Here is a 27,820-nt window from a genome sequence, read left to right as displayed (position 1 = left end):
TAAAACAGTGTGGCAATGCTTTATTTAACTACAAAACATGCAGGTAACACATAGAACAGTCCCAGCAAAATACCCAAGATGGTGCACATTAACGAGTCTCCTTCATCCACTGACTTGCCAGGAAAATAGCAGCCGTGACTTCAGATCTTCCAGGGTCGCTACCCTACCTGTGGCACGCACACAGAGAGGAGTTACTGACAAGCGTAGGAACATGACAGTCCATTCAATCTATACAAGGCAGGTTGATCCGAGGATCACAACCTGGCTTTATATTCCAGGGTCGGTTTCTCCACCTGGAGCATGCACACAGAGAAGGAGTAACAACAAGTGTAGGAAGAGGACAGTCCATTGAGTCCATACAAGGTACAAGGTCAGTTGATCCGAGGATCACAACCTGGCTTCTTCTTCCAGGGTTTACTCCACCTGTGGCACACACACAGGAGGAGGTAACAGCAAGTGAAGGAAGATGACAGTCCATTGAGTCCATACAAGGTACAAGGCCATTTAATCTGTGGATCACAACCTGGCTTCTCCAAATGTATCCATGGTTCTGCGATGGTCAATGGAGAAGATTTGTATGTCCGTCGTAAAGGAGCCATGATGTAAAATGGCTACTGCGCTGTCTCTGGTTCTTTTGGGATGTATGGATGTCTTAGCAGAATCTCTCTCACTGTTTCTCTCTCTGTCTTTTTATACAGATGCATATAACCTATTTTTATACTTAACAAGTGTCCCTCATTCAGTACTTACCTAAAGAGTAAGAATGGAGACAAGATCAAGTAGCATTACTTGATTATGTAAACTATTTGCATATTTTTTCCCTTTCTGCTTAAGAAGTCAACAAACTTGCCTTGCGCAGGCGTGTACTATGGAGGACAGAGAATGAACTTCAATCCAATATTGCAGCCAGCATGCAGCCAGCGGGTAAGGAAAGGGTGAATCAAACACCCAAAAACCCCGCCCCTATGGCTGAAGATTGTTCCCTCCAAATTCAGGTGACAGTGTCCCTTTAAACTAACAAAAGTCTGTTTTCTTGACCAACCAGAAATCAACAATTAAATTTTAAAGCCAACGTACAGATAATATACTATTATTCTTTGTTTGCTAAATATAGTCATCTGGTAATTAAGATACAGTGATGTATGTCTTCACAATGCCAGTAAAAATGTTTTTAAAAATATTGAAAAAATGTAAAACAAAATATAAAATTTAAAATTAAACACTTTCGCCCCATTCAAAATAAAACAATAGAAAAAATCAAACGTATACGTATTTGGTATCGCTGCATTCAGAATCGCTCATTCTATCAGTATAAAAAAAGAATTAACCTGATTGCTAAACGGCGTAACGAGAAAAAAAGTAAAAACGCCAGAATTAAGTTTTTTAGGTCAATGCAACATTGCATTATAATGTAATAATGGGCGATCAAAAGATCGTATCTGCATCAAAATTGTATTCATTAAAAATGTCAGCTCGGCACAAAAAAAGCCCTCAACCAACCCGAGATCATGAAAAATGGAGACACGACGGGTATCGGAAAATGGTGCAATTCTTTTATACTTTATCAGTAAAAATAACTCTTTATTAGGTAAATGTTTGTTTTGGGTAGTTTATTTTCTGTTGGTATTTGATTTATCCTATAAAACTCCCATATAATATTCTCAATTCGAATTTATTCTATAAAACTCCCGTATAATATTCCATCCTTGAACGCACGCCGCGCGCATCATGTTTTTGTACAATTTGTCAATAATATATATAGGTTCTCCTTTTCTGAGTTATCTTTGACGCTCAACAAAATACAATTTTCCTGTAATTAGTGTTGAGCATTCCGATACCGCAAGTATCGGGTATCGGCCGATATTTGCGGTATCGGAATTCCGATACTGAATTCCGATACTTCCCGCGTATCGGATACCGGAATCGGAAGTTCCCAGAATTCAAATTGAACGCAGCAGCCAATGAGGAATGAATGAAAGTGTGGGCACATCCTGTTTAGCATGGTGGGCATGTAAGTACTGGCAAGGCTGGGATTGGCTGCTGAAATGATGTCACTCTGCACTATAAAAAAGCGCTGCCGCCATTTTGCGCTCACTCTGCTGTGATTTCAGTTAGGGACAGGACGCTGTGTTCTAACTGAGGGCCAGTCGAGCTAGCTAATTGCTTTATTTTCCTTTCCAAAGGCTAATTTAGCAAAACGCTGTGTGTTCTTCACTGTTCACCTTGCTCTTGCCTTGCAGCGCTGTTTTAACAGCGTTCTGCAAGGTCTCTGTGTGTGTGTGTGTGTGCAGCTCACTCTGTAGTCTGTGTGCAGCCATATACCCGGTTGTATTCAGCTCAGGGGGGGTTCACACTGCCTCACACAGTTGTTCTTTTTTGCTCTTAGTGCAGCCTGCTGCACATTTTTTCTCAAATTTCCTATTAGTGTTTTTCCACCAGTCTCCAGCTCTATTGTGGAAAAACACTACATAGGATAACCTAGAGGGGTTTTTTTGGGCCTTGCAGCGCCGTTTACGGCTGTCTGCACGGTCTCCGTGTGAGCCCAGCTCGCCCTGTAGTCTGTGTGCAGCCATAGCCGGTTGGATTCAGCTCAGGGTTCGTTACTGGCTCATACCTTGAGAAAAATTTTCCTTTTTTTCAAATAGTGCAGCCTGTTTAAAATTTGAAAAAAAAAATTCCTATTAGTGTCTTTCCACTCGTATCCAGCTAAATAGTGGAAAAACACTATATAGGATAACCTAGAGGAGGGTTTTTTGGCCTTGCAGCGCCGTTTACGGCTGTCTGCACGGTCTCCGTGTGAGCCCAGCTCGCCCTGTAGTCTGTGTGCAGCCATAGCCGGTTGGATTCAGCTCAGGGTTCGTTACTGGCTCATACCTTGAGAAAAATTTCCCTTTTTTTCAAATAGTGCAGCCTGTTTAAAATCTGAAAAAAAAAATTCCTATTAGTGTCTTTCCACTCGTATCCAGCTAAATAGTGGAAAAACACTATATAGGATAACCGAGAGGAGGGTTTTTTGGCCTTGCAGCGCCGTTTACGGCTGTCTGCACGGTCTCCGTGTGAGCCCAGCTCGCCCTGTAGTCTGTGTGCAGCCATAGCCGGTTGGATTCAGCTCAGGGTTCGTTACTGGCTCATACCTTGAGAAAAATTTTCCTTTTTTTCAAATAGTGCAGCCTGTTTAAAATTTGAAAAAAAAAATTCCTATTAGTGTCTTTCCACTCGTATCCAGCTAAATAGTGGAAAAACACTATATAGGATAACCTAGAGGAGGGTTTTTTGGCCTTGCAGCGCCGTTTACGGCTGTCTGCACGGTCTCTGTGTGAGCGCAGCTCGCCCTGTAGTCTGTGTGCAGCCATAGCCGGTTGGATTCAGCTCAGGGTGCGTTACTGCCTCATACCTTGAAAAACAATTTCCTTTTTTTCAAATAGTGCAGCCAGTTTAAAATTTGAAAAAAAAAATTCCTATTAGTGTCTTTCCACTCGTATCCAGCTAAATAGTGGAAAAACACTATATAGGATAACCGAGAGGAGGGTTTCTTGGCCTTGCAGCGCCGTTTACGGCTGTCTGCACGGTCTCCGTGTGATTTAAACTAGCTCTGTAGCCCGATCTGCACCAAAAAAAAGGTTAAGTTCACCAAACACAACTTACACTTGTGTAGGCCACATTTGCAAAATAATAAAGTTTAGTCCACAATTTACAACATTAGTGTTTCTTACACCTGTTAGGAGGAGCATTACAGGAATAAGCACACTAAGGCCTTAGTACTTTTCTGCTTATCTTTATCTGTCAACCAAGATGAAGAGGGCAGGGAGTAAGGCACGTGGGCGTGGGCGCGGAGCAGGGAGAGGAGCAGGGAGAGGACGTGGTGATTCTGTGCCTGCTGCGGGCGCCGGTGACTCGTCGTCACTCAGTTTCAGCAGGGAACAGTCCTTCATGCGCAGCTTTGTCGGAGAGCGCCGTGCACCGCTGCTGCGTGAAGACCAAATTGAAGCCGTTGTCGGGTGGATGGCAGCTAACGCCTCGGCATCGACTTCAGTTAGTGCCACATCCTCTCAGGCACAGAGCACTGGAGAGCAGCCATCTGTCTCTTCACCACCTGCCAAATTGGCCAGGCAGTCAGAGAGCCCAGGACAGGAGCCGTCTCTACTTCTGTTCTCTGAATCTCTTGGCTTGGAAACAGGGGGCCAGCCAAGCAGCATTGGAGAAATGGAAGAAGAGGCAGTGTGCAGTGATGCCCAACACCTTTTTCTCTCTGACTCTGAAGAGGCAGGTGGGCCAGTGCCTCCGGTGACCACAGCGCAGTACGCATCTGATGATGAAACTCAGGTGCCGCTTTCTCGTGCGTACTGTGCTGCTGAGACTACCCAGGAGGAGCAGTTGGTGGCAGAGGGTAGTGGAGATGATGAGGTCCTTGACCCATCGTGGCGTGAGGAACAGGAAGGTGGTGGGAGCAGCTCAGAGGAAGAGCTTCCTCTTACGGGCCAAAGAGGGAGAGGGAGGGGGAAGACTGCGGAGCCTGTAGCCTCCACTTTGGCACCCGTTAGGAGCCTGTCTCTTTCCAAAGCCAAAAAGGGCGCTCCCAAGACTTGCAGTGCCTGGTCCTTTTTTGACACAGTTGCAGATGACATTTGTTTTGTCAAATGCAAGCTGTGTCATCATAAAGTAAAAAGAGGGAAAAATGTCAGCAACCTCAATACCACAAATATGTGGAAACATGTGCGGACCAGGCACGCGGTGGAGTTACAGAAACACACTGAAGATGTAGGCCAACCAACAGCGGCAGCTACCACCTCTTCAGCTCGTGTTGCCTCTTCCTCCAGCTCACGCACAGCTGGTTTGGCTTCCTCCCAGAGACCTTGTGTAATTCCACCCACAGCACCACCTTCCCAATCATCCTCACACTCCCAGTCTACTCTACAGCCATCGGTAGTACAGGCATGGGAGAAAAGGCGGGCATTCTCGGCCAACCACCCCCGAGCACAGGCTCTGAATGCAGGCATTGCCAAACTGTTGTCCCTGGAAATGCTCTCGTTCAGGCTGGTGGAGACTGACAGCTTCCGTGACTTGATGGCATTGGCAGTCCCACAGTACAAGGTGCCCAGCCGCTTTTACTTCAGCAGGCAGGCTGTCCCTGCCCTGCACAGGCATGTTGAGGCAAACATAAAACATGCGCTACTGAACGCCGTCAGTAGCAAGGTCCACCTCACCACCGATGCGTGGACCAGTCAGCATGGACAGGGGCGATATGTTTCCCTCACTGCCCATTGGGTTAATGTTGTTGAGCCAGGTACAGATCGTGCGAGTGGCGCAGGACGTGTCCTGCCCACTCCAAGGATTGCAGGAATCCAGTCTGTACGCATCGACTCCTCCTCTTACACCAGTTCCTCTGATTCCTCTCTGCAGGATCCGTCACAGTCCACCCCCACATGGACCCGTGAACGTTTACCTATGACCGACATGAGCACAGCCGTGGCCAAACGTCAGCAGGCCGTCTTGAAACTAGTTTCATTGGGGCATCGAAGCCACACAGCGCAGGAGCTCTGGAATGCTATAAAGCAGGAGAGCGATGTGTGGTTACTGCCAGCGAATCTCCAGCCAGGCATGGTAGTGTGTGACAATGGCCGAAATCTGGTGGCAGCTTTGGCCCTTGGCAACCTCACTCACATCCCATGTCTGGCACATGTGCTCAATTTGGTTGTGCAGAGTTTTCTGAGGGACTATCCGGATCTTGATGCCCTGCTGCACAAGGTCCGCCTAGAGTGTGCTCACTTGCGGCGTTCCAGCTTGGCCAGATCCCGCATTGCTGCTCTGCAGCGCCGATTCCGCCTTCCGGAACACCGCATCATATGTGACCTACCTACCCGGTGGAATTCCACGTTACATATGTTGGAGCGGTTGTGTGAGCAGCAGCAAGCAGTTATGGAGTACCAGCTGCATCAGGCGCAAAGAAGTCGCAGTCAGCGCCGATCAGACTTCACAACCACAGAGTGGGCCACTATGAAGGACGTCTGCCAGGTTTTGCGTCCTTTTGATTATTCCACGCGGATGGCAAGTGCAGATGATGCACTAGTCAGCATGACTGTCCCCCTTATCTGCCTGCTTCAGCAAACTTTGCAAGGGTTAAGGGATGATGTGGTGGAAGAGGTGGAGGATGAGGAGTCACCTTTTCCATCAGCTTCTGGAGAGTCAGCGCCACGTGGTTCCTCACAAAGGGGTACGCAGGGGCCAATTTGTGAGGAGGATGAGGAGGAGTCAATGGAGGAGGAAGAGCTCCGTCCAGAGGAGGGAGCGACACAATTGTCCAGTGGTCAGTGTGTACAGCGAGGGTGGGGTGATGACGAGCGGGCAGAGATCATGTCTCAAGCAGGGGACAGCGTTTCTGGGCCGGTTGGCACTCTGCAGCACATGGTGGATTTCATGCTGCAGTGCCTGAGAAACGACCGCCGCATCGACCACATTCTCAACATGCCTGATTATTGGGTGTTCACCCTCCTCGATCCTCGCTACCGGGACAACGTCCAAAACCTCATCCCTGCGTTGACCCGGGAGCGTAAATTGCGGGAGTACCACGACACACTGGTGAATTCCATCATCTTCTCCTGTCCAACTGAGAGGAGTGCTGCTAGTGCTTTACAAAGCAGCTCAGTGCGTCGAGGCAGTGGGGGAGGCTCTGCCCAAAGAGGGAGCAGAAGCAGTGCCTCTGCCCAAGGCAAGCCCAGTATGGCACAACTCTGGCACACTTTTGTGTGCCCGCCCCAAATGTCTACACCATCACCGGCGGCTCCAGTCAGCAGGAGGCAACGGTTCCGTCAGATGGTGACAGACTACATGGCTTGCCCTCTTACTGTACTCCCAGACGGCTCTTCCCCGTTCAAGTTTTGGGTCTCTAAGCTGGATACATGGCCAGAGCTAAGCCAGTATGCATTGGAGGTGCTGGCTTGCCCTGCGGCTAGTGTCTTATCGGAACGTGTCTTTAGTGCCGCAGGTGGTGTACTAACAGACCGTCGCATGCGACTATCCTCCGATAACGTTGACCGGCTTACTTTCCTGAAAATGAACCAGGCCTGGATCTCGCAGGAATTTGCCACTCCTCTGCCTGATTAAGTAATTGGGTGTCATCCAGGTCTCCTGCTGTGTTCATCTTTCTACCACCTGAACTGCTATTCCTGGGCTCCAACACCGCCAGTTGCGGCTCAGAAGTGCAGGCTGCACAGTAAAAACATACGACCCAGTGTTATTGGGTTTCAGTAACGTCAGCTGATCCCCAGCTGTGTAGCCGGCAATGTGTCCTGCGACCGCCACGCTGGCACAACAACCTGAATGTAAGGGAACCTGTCCCCCCCCCCCCCCCCCGTCGTTTGTTACTGAAAGAGCCATCTTGTGCAGCAGTAATGCTGCACAAGGAAAAGGTAGCTCTTTTTTTTTAGCTCTTTGCACACGCAGAACTTAACACTTATAAAATGTGTTCACTGATACCGTTATACCGTCCCGGAGCTGGGACTTTCCTTCGTAATGTGACGCAGCACAGCCGTCATTCCTACCCCCTTGGTGCCATGCGCTGCCTCCTCAGCGTTGTTTTAAGCTGTCACGGAGCCTGCGCTGTTCTGTTATCCCTTGGGCATGCCCTATTTGCGCTGCCTGTCTTCTGACATAATTTGGTGTCAGGCTGGCTGCGCCTGTGCGGCCGCGGTGCCCGAGATCCCGCCTCGCAGTGTCTTCTGATTGAGTCACACTGCGGGCCTGGGATCCATGGGCATGCGCAGTGCATATCTTCCCCTCGGGCTCTCGCTCATTTCCCTCCGCCTTCTTTAGACTGTGCGCCGTCAGCTGATCCCTAGCATGCCACGGCCGTGACACCGCACAGTCTGAAGAAGAGGGAAGGAGGGGAGTGAGAGTCGAGGTTATGCACTGTGCATGCCCATGGTTCCAAGGCCCGCAGTGGGATTACGTTAGATGAGACTGCGAGGTGGGATCTGGAGCAGCGTGGACGCACAGGCACTGACAGCCTGACACCAAATTATGTCAGAAGACAGGCAGCGCTAATTGGGCATGGCCAAGGGCTAACAGAACAGCGCAGGCTCCGTGGCAGCTTAAAACAACGCTGAGGAGGCAGCGCACGGCATCAAGGGGATAGGAATGACAGCTGTGCTGTGTCCCATTACGAAGGAAATTCGCACCTCCGGAACGGTTTAACGGTATAAAGGGACACATTTTTAGTGTTTACTTCGGTGTTTGCAAGGAGCATAATTAAAAGAGCAACCTTTTCCTTTTGCATCCTTAGTGCTGCACAACATGGCTCTTTCAGCTACAAACGTCTTGGGGGGGGGGGTTAAAGGTTTCCTTTCAACTTGCTCCAATCAGGCTTCGGCCTACACTCTGTTCCTCTGCTCCTCCTGCTGTCCCTGGGCTCTAACACCGCCAGTTGGTGCCTGGAAGTGCTGTGTGCACAGTCAACAGTCGCTCCTCTGTTATTGGGGTTCAGTAACGTCAGCTGATCCCCAGCTGTGTGTGCGGCAATACCTCCAATCTGCTCCTCCTGCTGTCCCTGGGCTCTAACACCGCCAGTTGGTGCCTGGAAGTGCTGTGTGCACAGTCAACAGTCGCTCCTCTGTTATTGGGGTTCAGTAACGTCAGCTGATCCCCAGCTGTGTATCCGGCAACGTGTCATGCGACCGCCACGCTGGCACAACTAAAATGTAAGGGGACCTGTCCCCCCCCCCCCCTAGGCGTTTGTTACTGAAAGAGCCACCATGTGCAGCACTAATACTGCACAAGGGAAAGGTCGCTCTTGAAATTATGCTCCTTGCAAACGCTGAACTACACACTCATGTAATGTGTCCCCTCACACCGTCCAACCGTCCTGGAGGTGGGACTTTCCTTTGTAATGTGACGCAGCACAGCCGTCATTGCTACCCCCTTGGCACCGTGCGCTGCCTCCTTAGCGTTGTTTGATTCCGTCATGGACCCTGCGCTGTTATGTTATCCCTTGGCCATGCACAGTTTGCGCTGCCCGTCCTCTGACATCATTTGTTGTCGTCCTGGCTGCGCCTGTGCGTCCACGCTGCCCGAAATCACACCTCGCAGTGTCGTCTAATGTGATCCCACAGTGGGCCTGGTATCCATGGCCATGCGCAGTGCATATACTAGCCTCTCACTCCCCTTCTTCACGCTTCTTCAGACTAGGCGGCGTCAGCTGATCCCTAATAGCATGCCACGGCCGTGACGCCGCACAGTCTGAAGAAGCAGGAAGGAGGTGAGTGAGAGGCGATGATATGCACTGCGCATGCCCATGGATCCCTGGCCCGCAGTGGGACTACATTAGATGACACTGCAAGGTTGGATCTCGGGCAGCTTGGACGCACAGGCACTGCCAGCCTGACACCTACATGATGTCAGAAGACGGGCACCGCTAACTGTGCATGGCCAAGGGATAACATTACAGTGCGGGCTCCGTGACAGAACCAAACAACGTTGAGGAGGTGGTGCCCGGCACCAAGGGGGTTGGAATGACGGCTGTGCTGTGTCACATTACAAAGGAAAGTCCCACTTCCGGGATGGTTTGACGGTGTGAGGGGACACATTATATGAGTGTGTACTTCAGCGTTTGCAAGGAGCATAATTTTCGGAGCCACCATTTTCCATGTGCAGTATTACTGCTGTACAAGATGGCTCTTTCAGCAACAAATGCCTGGGGGGGGGGGGTTAAAGGTTCCCTTTCAACTTGCTCCACTGCAGGCTTCGGCCTACACTCTGCTCCTCTTTGATTCCCTGGGTTTCAACACTGTCAGTTGCCACCTGGAAGTGTTGTCTACACAGAAAAAAACACTAGGTGATGTGTCAGTGGGGTTCAGCACCGCCAGCTGTTCCCCTGCTGTGTAGTCGGCAACGTGTCCAGCACAAGCCACGCTGGCACAACAGAACAAAAGCTGCCACCAGTGCAGGCTTCGGCCTACACTCTGCTCCTCTCCTCCTCCTGCTGACCCTGGGCTCAAACACCGCTAGTTTTTGCCCGGAAGTGCTAGCTGCACAGAGAAAAACACCAGCCAATGTGTTAGTGGGGTTCAGCAACGCCAGCTGTTCCCCTGCTGTGTAGCCGGCAACGTGACCTGCAAACGCCATGCAGGCACAGGAACTGAAATTAAAAGGGAACCTGGCCCCACCCCCCCAGGTGTTTCTATGTATAACAGCCACCTAGTACAGCAGTACTGCTGCATTTGTACAAGGTGGCTGACTTTTTCTCCTTGCCCACGTGGAACTCAACACGTACAAAATGTGTCTCATTGAGACCATTCCACTGTCCCTGAGGTGTGACTTTCCTTTGTAATGATACGCAGCACCCCCCTTGGTAGCGTTTCCCGTCTTTTGTCATCATGGTTAGCTGGCTGCGCCTGTGCATCCGCCCTGCTAGAAACAACGCCCCTCGTTGTCATATTTATTTTGTCAGCGAGGGTGTGGTTTATGGGCACGAGCAGTGCATATGTTCGCCTGTCTTAACTCATCTCCTTCCGCCTTCTTCAGACTGTGCGGCCTCCTGGCCGTGGTAGGCGATAAGGGATCAGCTGAGGCCGCCCAGTCTGGAGCAGGTGTAAGGACATGTGTAAGCGGCAAACCTATTTACTGCACAAGGCCACGAATCCCAGCCACGCAGTGTGATTTTTGTGAAAACACACTGTGGGTCTGGGATTCATGTCCATCGCTAACCGCAACGGCCGACATGAAATGAGGTCAGAAGACAGGAAGCGCTCACAGCGCATGGCCAAGGGATCACAATAGCGCAGACTCCTGTACAGCAAATAACAACGCTCAGGAATCTGCGCCCAGTACCTAGGTGCAAATTTTGACACCTGTGCTGCGTCTCGTTAAAAAGACAAGTCACGCCTCCACAACTGTTTGACAGTATAATGGGCTAAATAGTGTACGTGTTTAATTCAGCGTGTGCAAGGAGCAAAATTAAATAGAGCAACCTTTGACTTGTGCATCATTAATGCTGCACAAGGTGTGGCTCTTGTACCTTGCAACACCTGAGGGGGGGGTTAAAGGTAACCTTTGAAATTGGTTCAACTAGGCTTCGGCCTACACTCTGCTCCTCTCCTCCTCCTGCTGACCCTGGGCTCAAACACCGCTAGTTTTTGCCCGGAAATGCTAGCTGCACAGAGAAAAACACCAGCCAATGTGTTAGTGGGGTTCAGCACCGCCAGCTGTTCCCCTGCTGTGTAGTCGGCAACGTGTCCAGCACAAGCCACGCTGGCACAACCGACCAAAAGCTGCCACCAGTGCAGGCTTCGGCCTACACTTTGCTCCTCTCCTCCTCCTGCTGACCCTGGGCTCAAACAACGCCAGTTTCTGCCCGGACATGCTAGCTGCACAGAGAAAAACACCAGCCAATGTGTTAGTGGGGTTCAGCACCGCCTGCTGTTCCCCCGCTGTGTAGCCGGCATCGTGTCCAGCACAAGCCACGCTGGCACAACCGACCAAAAGCTGCCACCAGTGCAGGCTTCGGCCTACACTTTGCTCCTCTCCTCCTCCTCCTGCTGACCCTGGGCTCTAACACCGCTAGTTTTTGCCCGGACATGCAATCTGCACAGAGAAAAACACCAGTCAATGTGTCAGTGGGGTTCAGCAACGACAGCTGTTCCCCTGCTGTGTAGCTTGCAACGTGACCTGCAAACGCCACGCAGGCACATGAACTGAAATTGAAGGGAGCCTGCCCCCCACCCACAGGTGTTTCTATGTATATCAGCCACCTTGTACAGCAGTACTGCTGCATTTGTACGAGGTGGCTGACTTTTTCTCCTTGCCCACGTGGAACTCAACACGTACAAAATGTGTCTCATTAGAGACCATTACAATGTCCCTGAGGTGTGACTTTCCTTTGTAATGACACGCAGCACCACCCTTGTTAGCGCTGCCCGTCTTTTGACATCATTGGTTAGCTGGCTGCGCCTGTGCATCTCCCCTGCTCGAAACAACGGCCCTCGGTGTCTTATTTTTTTGGACAGCGAGGGTGTGATTGATGGGCATGTGCAGTGCATATGTTTGCCTGTGTTCACTCATCTCCTTCCGCCTTCTTCAAACTGGGTGTCCTCATGGCCGCGGCAGGCGATAAGGGATCAGATGAGGCCGCCCAGTCTGAAGCAGGTGTAAGGACATGTGTGAGCGGCAAACCTATTTAGTGCACCAGGGCACGAATCCCAGCACCGCAGTGTGATTTTTTAAAAACACACTGTGGGTCTGGGATTCATGTCCATCGCTAACCGCAACGGCCGACATGAAATGAGGTCAGAAGACAGGAAGCGCTCACAGCGCATGGCCAAGGGATCACAATAGCGCAGACTCCTGTACAGCAAATAACAACGCTCAGGAATCTGCGCCCAGTACCTAGGTGCAAATTTTGACACCTGTGCTGCGTCTCGTTAAAAAGACAAGTCACGCCTCCACAACTGTTTGACAGTATAATGGGCTAAATAGTGTACGTGTTTAATTCAGCGTGTGCAAGGAGCAAAATTAAATAGAGCAACCTTTGACTTGTGCATCATTAATGCTGTTCAAGGTGTGGCTCTTGTACCTTGCAACACCTGAGGGGGGGGTTAAAGGTAACCTTTGAAATTGGTTCAACTAGGCTTCGGCCTACACTCTGCTCCTCTCCTTCTCCTGCTGACCCTGGGCTCAAACACCGCTAGTTTTTGCCCGGAAATGCTAGCTGCACAGAGAAAAACACCAGCCAATGTGTTAGTGGGGTTCAGCACCGCCAGCTGTTCCCCTGCTGTGTAGTCGGCAACGTGTCCAGCACAAGCCACGCTGGCACAACCGACCAAAAGCTGCCACCAGTGCAGGCTTCGGCCTACACTTTGCTCCTCTCCTCCTCCTGCTGACCCTGGGCTCAAACAACGCCAGTTTCTGCCCGGACATGCTAGCTGCACAGAGAAAAACACCAGTCAATGTGTCAGTGGGGTTCAGCAACGCCAGCTGTTCCCCTGCTGTGTAGCTTGCAACGTGACCTGCAAACGCCACGCAGGCACATGAACTGAAATTGAAGGGAGCCTGCCCCCCACCCACAGGTGTTTCTATGTATATCAGCCACCTTGTACAGCAGTACTGCTGCATTTGTACGAGGTGGCTGACTTTTTCTCCTTGCCCACGTGGAACTCAACACGTACAAAATGTGTCTCATTAGAGACCATTACAATGTCCCTGAGGTGTGACTTTCCTTTGTAATGACACGCAGCACCACCCTTGTTAGCGCTGCCCGTCTTTTGACATCATTGGTTAGCTGGCTGCGCCTGTGCATCTCCCCTGCTCGAAACAACGGCCCTCGGTGTCTTATTTTTTTGGACAGCGAGGGTGTGATTGATGGGCATGTGCAGTGCATATGTTTGCCTGTGTTCACTCATCTCCTTCCGCCTTCTTCAGACTGGGTGTCCTCATGGCCGCGGCAGGCGATAAGGGATCAGATGAGGCCGCCCAGTCTGAAGCAGGTGTAAGGACATGTGTGAGCGGCAAACCTATTTAGTGCACCAGGGCACGAATCCCAGCACCGCAGTGTGATTTTTTAAAAACACACTGTGGGTCTGGGATTCATGTCCATCGCTAACCGCAACGGCCGACATGAAATGAGGTCAGAAGACAGGAAGCGCTCACAGCGCATGGCCAAGGGATCACAATAGCGCAGACTCCTGTACAGCAAATAACAACGCTCAGGAATCTGCGCCCAGTACCTAGGTGCAAATTTTGACACCTGTGCTGCGTCTCGTTAAAAAGACAAGTCACGCCTCCACAACTGTTTGACAGTATAATGGGCTAAATAGTGTACGTGTTTAATTCAGCGTGTGCAAGGAGCAAAATTAAATAGAGCAACCTTTGACTTGTGCATCATTAATGCTGTTCAAGGTGTGGCTCTTGTACCTTGCAACACCTGAGGGGGGGGTTAAAGGTAACCTTTGAAATTGGTTCAACTAGGCTTCGGCCTACACTCTGCTCCTCTCCTCCTCCTGCTGACCCTGGGCTCAAACACCGCTAGTTTTTGCCCGGAAATGCTAGCTGCACAGAGAAAAACACCAGCCAATGTGTTAGTGGGGTTCAGCACCGCCAGCTGTTCCCCTGCTGTGTAGTCGGCAACGTGTCCAGCACAAGCCACGCTGGCACAACCGACCAAAAGCTGCCACCAGTGCAGGCTTCGGCCTACACTTTGCTCCTCTCCTCCTCCTGCTGACCCTGGGCTCAAACAACGCCAGTTTCTGCCCGGACATGCTAGCTGCACAGAGAAAAACACCAGCCAATGTGTTAGTGTGGTTCAGCACCGCCAGCTGTTCCCCCGCTGTGTAGCCGGCATCGTGTCCAGCACAAGCCACGCTGGCACAACCGACCAAAAGCTGCCACCAGTGCAGGCTTCGGCCTACACTTTGCTCCTCTCCTCCTCCTCCTGCTGACCCTGGGCTCTAACACCGCTAGTTTTTGCCCGGACATGCAATCTGCACAGAGAAAAACACCAGTCAATGTGTCAGTGGGGTTCAGCAACGCCAGCTGTTCCCCTGCTGTGTAGCTTGCAACGTGACCTGCAAACGCCACGCAGGCACATGAACTGAAATTGAAGGGAGCCTGCCCCCCACCCCCCCAGGTGTTTCTATGTATAACAGCCACCTTGTACAGCAGTACTGCTGCATTTGGACAAGGTGGCTGACTTTTTCTCCTTGCACACGTGGAACTCAACAAGTACAAAATGTGTCTCATTAGAGACCATTACAATGTCCCTGAGGTGTGACTTTCCTTTTTAATGACACGCAGCACCCCCATTGTTAGCGCTGCCCGTCTCCTGACATCATTGGTTGGCTGGCTGTGCCTGTGCGTCCCCCCTGCCCGACACAACGCCCCCCGTTGTCTCATATATTTTGACTGCGAGGGTGTGATTGATGGGCACGAGCAGTGCATATGTTCCCCTGTTTTCACTCCCCTCCTTCCGCCTTCTTCTGACTGTGCGGCCTCATGGCCGCGGCATGCGATAAGGGATCAGCTGAGGCCGCCCAGTCTGAAGCAGGTGTAAGGACATGTGTGAGCGGCGAACATATTTACTGCACAAGGCCACGAATCCCAGCACCGCAGTGTGACTTTAGGAAAAGCCACTGTGGGTCTGGGATTTATGGCCATCGTTAACCGCACCGGCCAACATGAAATGAGGTCATGAGACGGCCTGCACTAACAGGGTATTGCCAAGGGATAACACAAGAGCGCAGTTTCCTGTACTGGAAATAACAACGGTAAGGAATCTGCGCACAGCACCTAGGTGTAAATTTGTACACCTGTGCTGCGTCTCCTTAAAAAGACTAGTAGTCACGCCTCCACTACTGTTTGACAGTATAATGGGCTAAATAGTGTACGTGTTTAATTCAGCGTGTGCAAGGAGCAAAATTAAATAGAGCAACCTTTGACTTGTGCATCAATAATGCTGTTCAAGGTGTGGCTCTTGTACCTTGCAACACCTGAGGGGGGGGTTAAAGGTAACCTTTGAAATTGGTTCAACTAGGCTTTGGCCAACACTCTGCTCCTCTACTCCTCCTGCTGACCCTGGGCTCAAACACCGCTAGTTTTTGCCCGGAAATGCTAGCTGCACAGAGAAAAACACCAGCCAATGTGTTAGTGGGGTTCAGCACCGCCAGCTGTTCCCCTGCTGTGTAGTCGGCAACGTGTCCAGCACAAGCCACGCTGGCACAACAGAACAAAAGCTGCCACCAGTGCAGGCTTCGGCCTACACTTTGCTCCTCTCCTCCTCCTGCTGACCCTGGGCTCAAACAACGCCAGTTTCTGCCCGGACATGCTAGCTGCACAGAGAAAAACACCAGCCAATGTGTTAGTGGGGTTCAGCACCGCCAGCTGTTCCCCTGCTGTGCAGCTTGCAACGTGACCTGCAAACGCCACGCAGGCACATGAACTGAAATTGAAGGGAGCCTGCCCCCCACCCACAGGTGTTTCTATGTATATCAGCCACCTTGTACAGCAGTACTGCTGCATTTGTACGAGGTGGCTGACTTTTTCTCCTTGCCCACGTGGAACTCAACACGTAAAAAATGTGTCTCATTAGAGACCATTACAATGTCCCTGAGGTGTGACTTTCCTTTGTAATGACACGCAGCACCCCCATTGTTAGCGCTGCCCGTCTCCTGACATCATTGGTTGGCTGGCTGTGCCTGTGCGTCCCCCCTGCCCGACACAACGCCCCCCGTTGTCTCATATATTTTGACTGCGAGGGTGTGATTGATGGGCACGAGCAGTGCATATGTTCCCCTGTTTTCACTCCCCTCCTTCCGCCTTCTTCTGACTGTGCGGCCTCATGGCCGCGGCATGCGATAAGGGATCAGCTGAGGCCGCCCAGTCTGAAGCAGGTGTAAGGACATGTGTGAGCGGCGAACATATTTACTGCACAAGGCCACGAATCCCAGCACCGCAGTGTGACTTTAGGAAAAGCCACTGTGGGTCTGGGATTTATGGCCATCGTTAACCGCACCGGCCAACATGAAATGAGGTCATGAGACGGCCTGCACTAACAGGGTATTGCCAAGGGATAACACAAGAGCGCAGACTCCTGTACAGCAAATAACAACGCTCAGGAATCTGCGCCCAGTACCTAGGTGCAAATTTTGACACCTGTGCTGCGTCTCGTTAAAAAGACAAGTCACGCCTCCACAACTGTTTGACAGTATAATGGGCTAAATAGTGTACGTGTTTAATTCAGCGTGTGCAAGGAGCAAAATTAAATAGAGCAACCTTTGACTTGTGCATCATTAATGCTGTTCAAGGTGTGGCTCTTGTACCTTGCAACACCTGAGGGGGGGGTTAAAGGTAACCTTTGAAATTGGTTCAACTAGGCTTCGGCCTACACTCTGCTCCTCTACTCCTCCTGCTGACCCTGGGCTCAAACACCGCTAGTTTTTGCCCGGAAATGCTAGCTGCACAGAGAAAAACACCAGCCAATGTGTTAGTGGGGTTCAGCACCGCCAGCTGTTCCCCTGCTGTGTAGTCGGCAACGTGTCCAGCACAAGCCACGCTGGCACAACAGAACAAAAGCTGCCACCAGTGCAGGCTTCGGCCTACACTTTGCTCCTCTCCTCCTCCTGCTGACCCTGGGCTCAAACAACGCCAGTTTCTGCCCGGACATGCTAGCTGCACAGAGAAAAACACCAGCCAATGTGTTAGTGTGGTTCAGCACCGCCAGCTGTTCCCCCGCTGTGTAGCCGGCATCGTGTCCAGCACAAGCCACGCTGGCACAACCGACCAAAAGCTGCCACCAGTGCAGGCTTCGGCCTACACTTTGCTCCTCTCCTCCTCCTCCTGCTGACCCTGGGCTCTAACACCGCTAGTTTTTGCCCGGACATGCAATCTGCACAGAGAAAAACACCAGTCAATGTGTCAGTGGGGTTCAGCAACGCCAGCTGTTCCCCTGCTGTGTAGCTTGCAACGTGACCTGCAAACGCCACGCAGGAACATGAACTGAAATTGAAGGGAGCCTGCCCCCCACCCCCCCAGGTGTTTCTATGTATAACAGCCACCTTGTACAGCAGTACTGCTGCATTTGTACAAGGTGGCTGACGTTTTCTCCTTGCCCACGTGGAACTCAACACGTACAAAATGTGTCTCTTTGAGACCATTCCACTGTCCCTGAGGTGTGACTTTCCTTTCTAATGATACGCAGCACCCCCCTTGGTAGCGCTTCCCGTCTTCTGACATCATTGGTTGGCTACTTGCGCCTGTTCGTCCGCCCTGCCTGAATAAAATGCTCCTCGTTGTCTTAATTATTTTGACTGCGAGGGTGTGATTGATGGGCACGAGCAGTGCATATCTTCGCCTGTCTTAACTCATCTCCTTCCGCCTTCTTCAGACTGTGCAGCCTCATGGCCGCGGCATGCGAGAAGGGATCAGCAGAGGCCGCCCAGTCTGAAGCAGGTGTAAGGACGTGTGTGAGCGGCCAAAATATTTACTGCTCAAGGCCACGAATCCCAGCACCGCAGTGTGACTTTAGGAAAAGCCACTGTGGGTCTGGGATTTATGGCCATCGTTAACCGCACCGGCCAACATGAAATGAGGTCATAAGATGGGCAGCGCTAACAGGGCATTGCCAAGGGATAACACAAGAGCGCAGACTCCTGTACAGCAAATAACAACGCTCAGGAAGCTGCGCCAAGCACCAAGGCGTTATTTTGGACACCTGTGCTGCGTCTCATCAAAAAACCAAGTCACGCATCCACTACAGTTTTACTGTAGAATGGGGTAAATTGTGTATGTCTTTCATTCAGCGTGTGCAAGTAGAATGAAATAGAGCAACCTTTCACTTGTGCAGCATTAATACTGCACAAGGTGTGTCTCTTGTACTTTGTAACACCTGAGGGGGGGGTTAAAGGTTTCCTTTGAAATTGGTTCAACTAGGCTTCGGCCTACACTCTGCTCCTCTCCTCCTCCTCCTGCTTCAACACGGGCTCTAACATCGCAAGTTTTTGCCCGCAAGTGCTAGCTGCACAGATAAAAACACACGCCATTGTGTTAGTGGGGTTCAGCAACGCCAGCTGTTCCCCCAGTGTGTAGCCGGCAAAGTGTCCTGCAAACGCAACGCAGACACAAAGCTGCCTCCAGTGCAGGCTTCGGCCTACACTCATCTCCCCCTGCTTACCCTTTGCTCCAACACCGCTAGTTGGGGCTCTAGGAAGACAATCTTTAATAGGCAAGGCAACGCATCCGGGTTCCAGCACCGCCAGCTGGTTCTCGGCAGTGTTCTTGTCACAGGTACTCCCTCGTGCCAAGCCTGGTTTCAGCACCGTCAGCTGTTTCCGGGTTGTGTCAACTTCACTGAGACGCCTATGCTTGCCCCGTCGTGGGGCGGTCGAGTTAGCCAACTCCAGGGTGCCTCCAGTTTAGGAGCTTCCTATGTGGGCTGCGTGAACTGGTAGTCAAGGCTGGTTCTGTAGTGCCAGTAGGCCCAGCTCCCCCTGTAGGACTGTTGGGGTTCGGTAACTGCGGCTGCCTCGCGGCCTAGCTGTTCTCTCCTCTCCTGTGGGCCTTGGGGTCCACCACCTGGTTCCAGCACCGTCAGCTGGTTCCGGGCCGAGCCTTTGGCTTAGGTGCCTCCTCCTGGGTATCCGAGTTCCGCCAACGCCAGGCGGTCCTTGGTAGTGCTTTTAAGCGCGGGCACCTACAGCTTAGTAACCGGGTTCCAGCACCGTCAGCTGGTCCTCGGTCGTGCCATTGGCTCTTGCACACTGGGGCAACGCATCCGGGTTCCAGCACCGCCAGCTGGTTCTCGGCAGTGTTCTTGTCACAGGTACTCCCTCGTGCCAAGCCTGGTTTCAGCACCGTCAGCTGTTTCCGGGTTGTGTCAACTTCACTGAGACGCCTATGCTTGCCCCGTCGTGGGGCGGTCGAGTTAGCCAACTCCAGGGTGCCTCCAGTTTAGGAGCTTCCTATGTGGGCTGCGTGAACTGGTAGTCAAGGCTGGTTCTGTAGTGCCAGTAGGCCCAGCTCCCCCTGTAGGACTGTTGGGGTTCGGTAACTGCGGCTGCCTCGCGGCCTAGCTGTTCTCTCCTCTCCTGTGGGCCTTCGGGTCCACCACCTGGTTCCAGCACCGTCAGCTGGTTCCGGGCCGAGCCTTTGGCTAAGGTGCCTCCTCCTGGGTATCCGAGTTCCGCCAACGCCAGGCGGTCCTTGGTAGTGCTTTTAAGCGCGGGCACCTACAGCTTAGTAACCGGGTTCCAGCACCGTCAGCTGGTCCTCGGTCGTGCCATTGGCTCTTGCACACTGGGGCAACGCATCCGGGTTCCAGCACCGCCAGCTGGTTCTCGGCAGTGTTCTTGTCACAGGTACTCCCTCGTGCCAAGCCTGGTTTCAGCACCGTCAGCTGTTTCCGGGTTGTGTCAACTTCACTGAGACGCCTATGCTTGCCCCGTCGTGGGGCGGTCGAGTTAGCCAACTCCAGGGTGCCTCCAGTTTAGGAGCTTCCTATGTGGGCTGCGTGAACTGGTAGTCAAGGCTGGTTCTGTAGTGCCAGTAGGCCCAGCTCCCCCTGTAGGACTGTTGGGGTTCGGTAACTGCGGCTGCCTCGCGGCCTAGCTGTTCTCTCCTCTCCTGTGGGCCTTGGGGTCCACCACCTGGTTCCAGCACCGTCAGCTGGTTCCGGGCCGAGCCTTTGGCTAAGGTGCCTCCTCCTGGGTATCCGAGTTCCGCCAACGCCAGGCGGTCCTTGGTAGTGCTTTTAAGCGCGGGCACCTACAGCTTAGTAACCGGGTTCCAGCACCGTCAGCTGGTCCTCGGTCGTGCCATTGGCTCTTGCACACTGGGGCAACGCATCCGGGTTCCAGCACCGCCAGCTGGTTCTCGGCAGTGTTCTTGTCACAGGTACTCCCTCGTGCCAAGCCTGGTTTCAGCACCGTCAGCTGTTTCCGGGTTGTGTCAACTTCACTGAGACGCCTATGCTTGCCCCGTCGTGGGGCGGTCGAGTTAGCCAACTCCAGGGTGCCTCCAGTTTAGGAGCTTCCTATGTGGGCTGCGTGAACTGGTAGTCAAGGCTGGTTCTGTAGTGCCAGTAGGCCCAGCTCCCCCTGTAGGACTGTTGGGGTTCGGTAACTGCGGCTGCCTCGCGGCCTAGCTGTTCTCTCCTCTCCTGTGGGCCTTCGGGTCCACCACCTGGTTCCAGCACCGTCAGCTGGTTCCGGGCCGAGCCTTTGGCTAAGGTGCCTCCTCCTGGGTATCCGAGTTCCGCCAACGCCAGGCGGTCCTTGGTAGTGCTTTTAAGCGCGGGCACCTACAGCTTAGTAACCGGGTTCCAGCACCGTCAGCTGGTCCTCGGTCGTGCCATTGGCTCTTGCACACTGGGGCAACGCATCCGGGTTCCAGCACCGCCAGCTGGTTCTCGGCAGTGTTCTTGTCACAGGTACTCCCTCGTGCCAAGCCTGGTTTCAGCACCGTCAGCTGTTTCCGGGTTGTGTCAACTTCACTGAGACGCCTATGCTTGCCCCGTCGTGGGGCGGTCGAGTTAGCCAACTCCAGGGTGCCTCCAGTTTAGGAGCTTCCTATGTGGGCTGCGTGAACTGGTAGTCAAGGCTGGTTCTGTAGTGCCAGTAGGCCCAGCTCCCCCTGTAGGACTGTTGGGGTTCGGTAACTGCGGCTGCCTCGCGGCCTAGCTGTTCTCTCCTCTCCTGTGGGCCTTGGGGTCCACCACCTGGTTCCAGCACCGTCAGCTGGTTCCGGGCCGAGCCTTTGGCTTAGGTGCCTCCTCCTGGGTATCCGAGTTCCGCCAACGCCAGGCGGTCCTTGGTAGTGCTTTTAAGCGCGGGCACCTACAGCTTAGTAACCGGGTTCCAGCACCGTCAGCTGGTCCTCGGTCGTGCCATTGGCTCTTGCACACTGGGGCAACGCATCCGGGTTCCAGCACCGCCAGCTGGTTCTCGGCAGTGTTCTTGTCACAGGTACTCCCTCGTGCCAAGCCTGGTTTCAGCACCGTCAGCTGTTTCCGGGTTGTGTCAACTTCACTGAGACGCCTATGCTTGCCCCGTCGTGGGGCGGTCGAGTTAGCCAACTCCAGGGTGCCTCCAGTTTAGGAGCTTCCTATGTGGGCTGCGTGAACTGGTAGTCAAGGCTGGTTCTGTAGTGCCAGTAGGCCCAGCTCCCCCTGTAGGACTGTTGGGGTTCGGTAACTGCGGCTGCCTCGCGGCCTAGCTGTTCTCTCCTCTCCTGTGGGCCTTCGGGTCCACCACCTGGTTCCAGCACCGTCAGCTGGTTCCGGGCCGAGCCTTTGGCTAAGGTGCCTCCTCCTGGGTATCCGAGTTCCGCCAACGCCAGGCGGTCCTTGGTAGTGCTTTTAAGCGCGGGCACCTACAGCTTAGTAACCGGGTTCCAGCACCGTCAGCTGGTCCTCGGTCGTGCCATTGGCTCTTGCACACTGGGGCAACGCATCCGGGTTCCAGCACCGCCAGCTGGTTCTCGGCAGTGTTCTTGTCACAGGTACTCCCTCGTGCCAAGCCTGGTTTCAGCACCGTCAGCTGTTTCCGGGTTGTGTCAACTTCACTGAGACGCCTATGCTTGCCCCGTCGTGGGGCGGTCGAGTTAGCCAACTCCAGGGTGCCTCCAGTTTAGGAGCTTCCTATGTGGGCTGCGTGAACTGGTAGTCAAGGCTGGTTCTGTAGTGCCAGTAGGCCCAGCTCCCCCTGTAGGACTGTTGGGGTTCGGTAACTGCGGCTGCCTCGCGGCCTAGCTGTTCTCTCCTCTCCTGTGGGCCTTCGGGTCCACCACCTGGTTCCAGCACCGTCAGCTGGTTCCGGGCCGAGCCTTTGGCTAAGGTGCCTCCTCCTGGGTATCCGAGTTCCGCCAACGCCAGGCGGTCCTTGGTAGTGCTTTTAAGCGCGGGCACCTACAGCTTAGTAACCGGGTTCCAGCACCGTCAGCTGGTCCTCGGTCGTGCCATTGGCTCTTGCACACTGGGGCAACGCATCCGGGTTCCAGCACCGCCAGCTGGTTCTCGGCAGTGTTCTTGTCACAGGTACTCCCTCGTGCCAAGCCTGGTTTCAGCACCGTCAGCTGTTTCCGGGTTGTGTCAACTTCACTGAGACGCCTATGCTTGCCCCGTCGTGGGGCGGTCGAGTTAGCCAACTCCAGGGTGCCTCCAGTTTAGGAGCTTCCTATGTGGGCTGCGTGAACTGGTAGTCAAGGCTGGTTCTGTAGTGCCAGTAGGCCCAGCTCCCCCTGTAGGACTGTTGGGGTTCGGTAACTGCGGCTGCCTCGCGGCCTAGCTGTTCTCTCCTCTCCTGTGGGCCTTCGGGTCCACCACCTGGTTCCAGCACCGTCAGCTGGTTCCGGGCCGAGCCTTTGGCTAAGGTGCCTCCTCCTGGGTATCCGAGTTCCGCCAACGCCAGGCGGTCCTTGGTAGTGCTTTTAAGCGCGGGCACCTACAGCTTAGTAACCGGGTTCCAGCACCGTCAGCTGGTCCTCGGTCGTGCCATTGGCTCTTGCACACTGGGGCAACGCATCCGGGTTCCAGCACCGCCAGCTGGTTCTCGGCAGTGTTCTTGTCACAGGTACTCCCTCGTGCCAAGCCTGGTTTCAGCACCGTCAGCTGTTTCCGGGTTGTGTCAACTTCACTGAGACGCCTATGCTTGCCCCGTCGTGGGGCGGTCGAGTTAGCCAACTCCAGGGTGCCTCCAGTTTAGGAGCTTCCTATGTGGGCTGCGTGAACTGGTAGTCAAGGCTGGTTCTGTAGTGCCAGTAGGCCCAGCTCCCCCTGTAGGACTGTTGGGGTTCGGTAACTGCGGCTGCCTCGCGGCCTAGCTGTTCTCTCCTCTCCTGTGGGCCTTGGGGTCCACCACCTGGTTCCAGCACCGTCAGCTGGTTCCGGGCCGAGCCTTTGGCTTAGGTGCCTCCTCCTGGGTATCCGAGTTCCGCCAACGCCAGGCGGTCCTTGGTAGTGCTTTTAAGCGCGGGCACCTACAGCTTAGTAACCGGGTTCCAGCACCGTCAGCTGGTCCTCGGTCGTGCCATTGGCTCTTGCACACTGGGGCAACGCATCCGGGTTCCAGCACCGCCAGCTGGTTCTCGGCAGTGTTCTTGTCACAGGTACTCCCTCGTGCCAAGCCTGGTTTCAGCACCGTCAGCTGTTTCCGGGTTGTGTCAACTTCACTGAGACGCCTATGCTTGCCCCGTCGTGGGGCGGTCGAGTTAGCCAACTCCAGGGTGCCTCCAGTTTAGGAGCTTCCTATGTGGGCTGCGTGAACTGGTAGTCAAGGCTGGTTCTGTAGTGCCAGTAGGCCCAGCTCCCCCTGTAGGACTGTTGGGGTTCGGTAACTGCGGCTGCCTCGCGGCCTAGCTGTTCTCTCCTCTCCTGTGGGCCTTCGGGTCCACCACCTGGTTCCAGCACCGTCAGCTGGTTCCGGGCCGAGCCTTTGGCTAAGGTGCCTCCTCCTGGGTATCCGAGTTCCGCCAACGCCAGGCGGTCCTTGGTAGTGCTTTTAAGCGCGGGCACCTACAGCTTAGTAACCGGGTTCCAGCACCGTCAGCTGGTCCTCGGTCGTGCCATTGGCTCTTGCACACTGGGGCAACGCATCCGGGTTCCAGCACCGCCAGCTGGTTCTCGGCAGTGTTCTTGTCACAGGTACTCCCTCGTGCCAAGCCTGGTTTCAGCACCGTCAGCTGTTTCCGGGTTGTGTCAACTTCACTGAGACGCCTATGCTTGCCCCGTCGTGGGGCGGTCGAGTTAGCCAACTCCAGGGTGCCTCCAGTTTAGGAGCTTCCTATGTGGGCTGCGTGAACTGGTAGTCAAGGCTGGTTCTGTAGTGCCAGTAGGCCCAGCTCCCCCTGTAGGACTGTTGGGGTTCGGTAACTGCGGCTGCCTCGCGGCCTAGCTGTTCTCTCCTCTCCTGTGGGCCTTCGGGTCCACCACCTGGTTCCAGCACCGTCAGCTGGTTCCGGGCCGAGCCTTTGGCTAAGGTGCCTCCTCCTGGGTATCCGAGTTCCGCCAACGCCAGGCGGTCCTTGGTAGTGCTTTTAAGCGCGGGCACCTACAGCTTAGTAACCGGGTTCCAGCACCGTCAGCTGGTCCTCGGTCGTGCCATTGGCTCTTGCACACTGGGGCAACGCATCCGGGTTCCAGCACCGCCAGCTGGTTCTCGGCAGTGTTCTTGTCACAGGTACTCCCTCGTGCCAAGCCTGGTTTCAGCACCGTCAGCTGTTTCCGGGTTGTGTCAACTTCACTGAGACGCCTATGCTTGCCCCGTCGTGGGGCGGTCGAGTTAGCCAACTCCAGGGTGCCTCCAGTTTAGGAGCTTCCTATGTGGGCTGCGTGAACTGGTAGTCAAGGCTGGTTCTGTAGTGCCAGTAGGCCCAGCTCCCCCTGTAGGACTGTTGGGGTTCGGTAACTGCGGCTGCCTCGCGGCCTAGCTGTTCTCTCCTCTCCTGTGGGCCTTCGGGTCCACCACCTGGTTCCAGCACCGTCAGCTGGTTCTCGGCAGTGTCTTTTGCTCTTGTACCTTCTGCTCCCCATCCTGGTTCCAGTACCGTCAGCTGGTTCCGGGCAGAGCCTTTGGCTTAGGTGCCTCCTTCTGGGTATCCAAGTTCCACCAATGTCAGGTGGTCCTTGGTAGTGCTTTCAGGCACGGGTACCTCCTGCTTAGTAACCGGGTTCCAGTAACGTCAGCTGGTCCTTGGTAGTTCCATTGGCTCTTGGACATTCGGCTACCCATCCGGGTTCCAGTACCGTCAGCTGGTTCTCGGCAGTGTCTTTTGCTCTTGTACCTTCTGCTCCCCATCCTGGTTCCAGTAACGTCATCTGGTTCCGGGCAGAGCCTTTGGCTTAGGTGCCTCCTTCTGGGTATCCGAGTTCCGCCAACGTCAGGCGGTCCTTGGTAGTGCTTTTTAGCACGGGTACCTCCTGCTTAGTAACCGGGTTCCAGTAACGTCAGCTGGTCCTCGGTAGTTCCATAGGCTCTTGAACCTTCGGGTAGCCATCCGAGTTCCAGTTCCATCAGCTGGTTCTTGGCATTTTCTCAGCCTTCTTGTACCTTCTGCTACATTTCCAAGTTGAAGACCCTAACGTCGACAACCCGGAAGACCACCCCGATGACGACGACCCGGAAGACCACCCCGATGACGACGACGACGACGACGGCGGAGACGACGACGGCTGAGACGACGACGGCGGAGATGACGACACTGGAGACGAAGACCCTGGAGACGACAACATGGAAGACCGAGAAGCAGAAGAACAAGAGGCTGCAGAACAAAGAGCAGAAGAACATTAAGCATAAGACTTAATATCAGAGCAAAAGATATTATCTAAATTATATGCAGAAGAAGACTAAGCAGTGTATGGGGGTGAGTCCGTTCCTCCTCGTGGTGCCCCTGGATAAAGCCTGATGCTGCAGGCCAAACTGAACGCGGACAAATGTAACTTTTGTGACTGGCAGAACGGAAGGTGTAATCTTCCAACTTTTATAGATAACAACTACGGGAATGCCTGTCACAAATGAGAATATGATGAAGAAGTAGAATAGGAAGAATAATAACAGTGGAATAAAAAGAATATGTAGAATAGGAAGAATAATAATAGTTGAAGAAAATGAATATGAAGAATGTAATAAAAAAAAAAATAGGTAGAAGATGAAGAAGAAGATGAATAAGGTGAAGAAGTTGATGTCAAGGATGCTGATGATGATGAAGATGAAAGTGTGGGAAAAGAAAAAAAAAAAAAAGAAAAAAAAGAAGGGGAAGGGCGTGGAATAGTGAAACATCAATATCTGACAAAATAAAAAAAATTTACATACTCAATATCTTTTTCAATCCGAACTTCTTTAAAAAAAAAAAAAAAACATGCTATTCTATTTGATTGGACTAATCCTCATTGCCTTTAATGTCTCCGCCACCTCCCCCATACATCCTACATTATTCTTAGTTGTTTTCCTTCAGGTAGAATGAACCTACAAGGAAAGAAAGGGTTTATTTTAATTCCGATATTTTGGTCCCATTGACTTGCATTGGGATCGGGTATCGGTATCGGCGATATCCGATATTTTTTGAATATCGGCCGATCCAAACCGATACCGATACTTTCCGATATCGGAAGGTATCGCTCAACACTACCTGTAATTAATTTCTCACACTGTAGGTGTGATAATGATTTTTCTCTTTTCTCTGTGTAGGATTTTTGATGTTTAAAAAGCTTGTCCACTAGTTGGACAGCCCCTTCTCATTCCTCATGTTTGGTCCCATTAAAATAAAAACACTTATACAAACCTCCCACACCGGCACCATTTCAGCAGTGTCGGCACTTGCGTTCTGGGGTCTCTTTTGAGGTTTTTACGTCATGTGAGCCCTGTGCCCAATGAGCTCTGGTGTCACTGTCCCCACTTTTGGACAAATTGATCATCATGAGGCAGTCAGAGACCAGCTGAGGCCCTGGCTTCGTGTTGATGTTCAATACGTCCGAATGCGGGAACAGTGAAGCTGTCGCTGATTGGGCGCAAGGCTCGTGTGATGTGACAAACTCACAAAAGGCCTGAGACAGAGTCTCGACACCGCTGAAGTGTAGCCGGCATGCCAGCAGAGTAGGAGTGTTTTTATTTTAATGAGGCCAAACATGAGGAATGAGTTAACTGAGAAAAAAAATATTTATATAATTACCTCTTGATTAGAATTTTCACTGACAAAAGGATAAAACTAAACATTATTAATTCCATATGTAAAATTATACCCATAATTCACCCCCTGAAGGTTAGTCAGAAGTTGACTAATAGAAAAACATATACCCCCACATCTCAGCATATAGGGTGAGGTGATGTATACACACTCAATCTCCAAGCCTCTCATTTCTACTGGTTTCATCGTCCTCACCAAAGACGACTCATCAAGAGACTATTTAATATTAACCTAAATTCAATCGAGGCTAGATGAAGAAAACCCTAAAACCACGTATCATGTTATCCAAAACGGTCAGAAAACTCGCCACATATAGGCAGATCCCAGACCTCAAACTATATACTTCGTAAGGTTATAAGCCACTCCAGTGTCAGGAATAGATAGTATGTGAAAATACAGTATATACCGCTCAGGGAACACTTAACTTCCAGAGATCATTTCCATATTCATACTAAATAATTGCACAGATCTCCCAGACATTATGGTTGCAAATATCCCTAGTCTTTATAATGATACTGCACTCATTCCTTGACAGACCGCAGCATGGCCATTAGTTAGAAGCTGCTAATGGTCTTTGGAGCAGGTAAGTTTTCCATGAGTGGTATATATTGGGCCATCTGAAAACTGAGTTCAGTCTAGGACAATTTGTCTGCACTACTAACTGACACCT

General features: G+C 52.6%; 1 long non-coding RNA gene across 1 annotated transcript; it reads right to left on the bottom strand.

Moving 5' to 3' along the window:
• Positions 1 to 3: 3 nt before the first annotated feature.
• On the bottom strand, positions 4 to 27,412 carry LOC138663144 (uncharacterized). Its single transcript, XR_011318123.1, has 2 exons — positions 26,596 to 27,412; positions 4 to 1,810 (listed from the first exon to the last, which is right to left on the bottom strand). It is a non-coding gene; the product is annotated as an uncharacterized lncRNA (long non-coding RNA).
• Between the last annotated feature and the right edge of the window lie 408 nt (positions 27,413 to 27,820).

Source organism: Ranitomeya imitator, chromosome 2 (assembly GCF_032444005.1).
Source record: "Ranitomeya imitator isolate aRanImi1 chromosome 2, aRanImi1.pri, whole genome shotgun sequence".
Taxonomy (NCBI): Eukaryota; Metazoa; Chordata; class Amphibia; order Anura; family Dendrobatidae; genus Ranitomeya; species Ranitomeya imitator.
The sequence above is the reverse complement of the archived record's forward strand: the minus strand, read 5'-3'. Positions and strand labels throughout refer to the sequence as shown.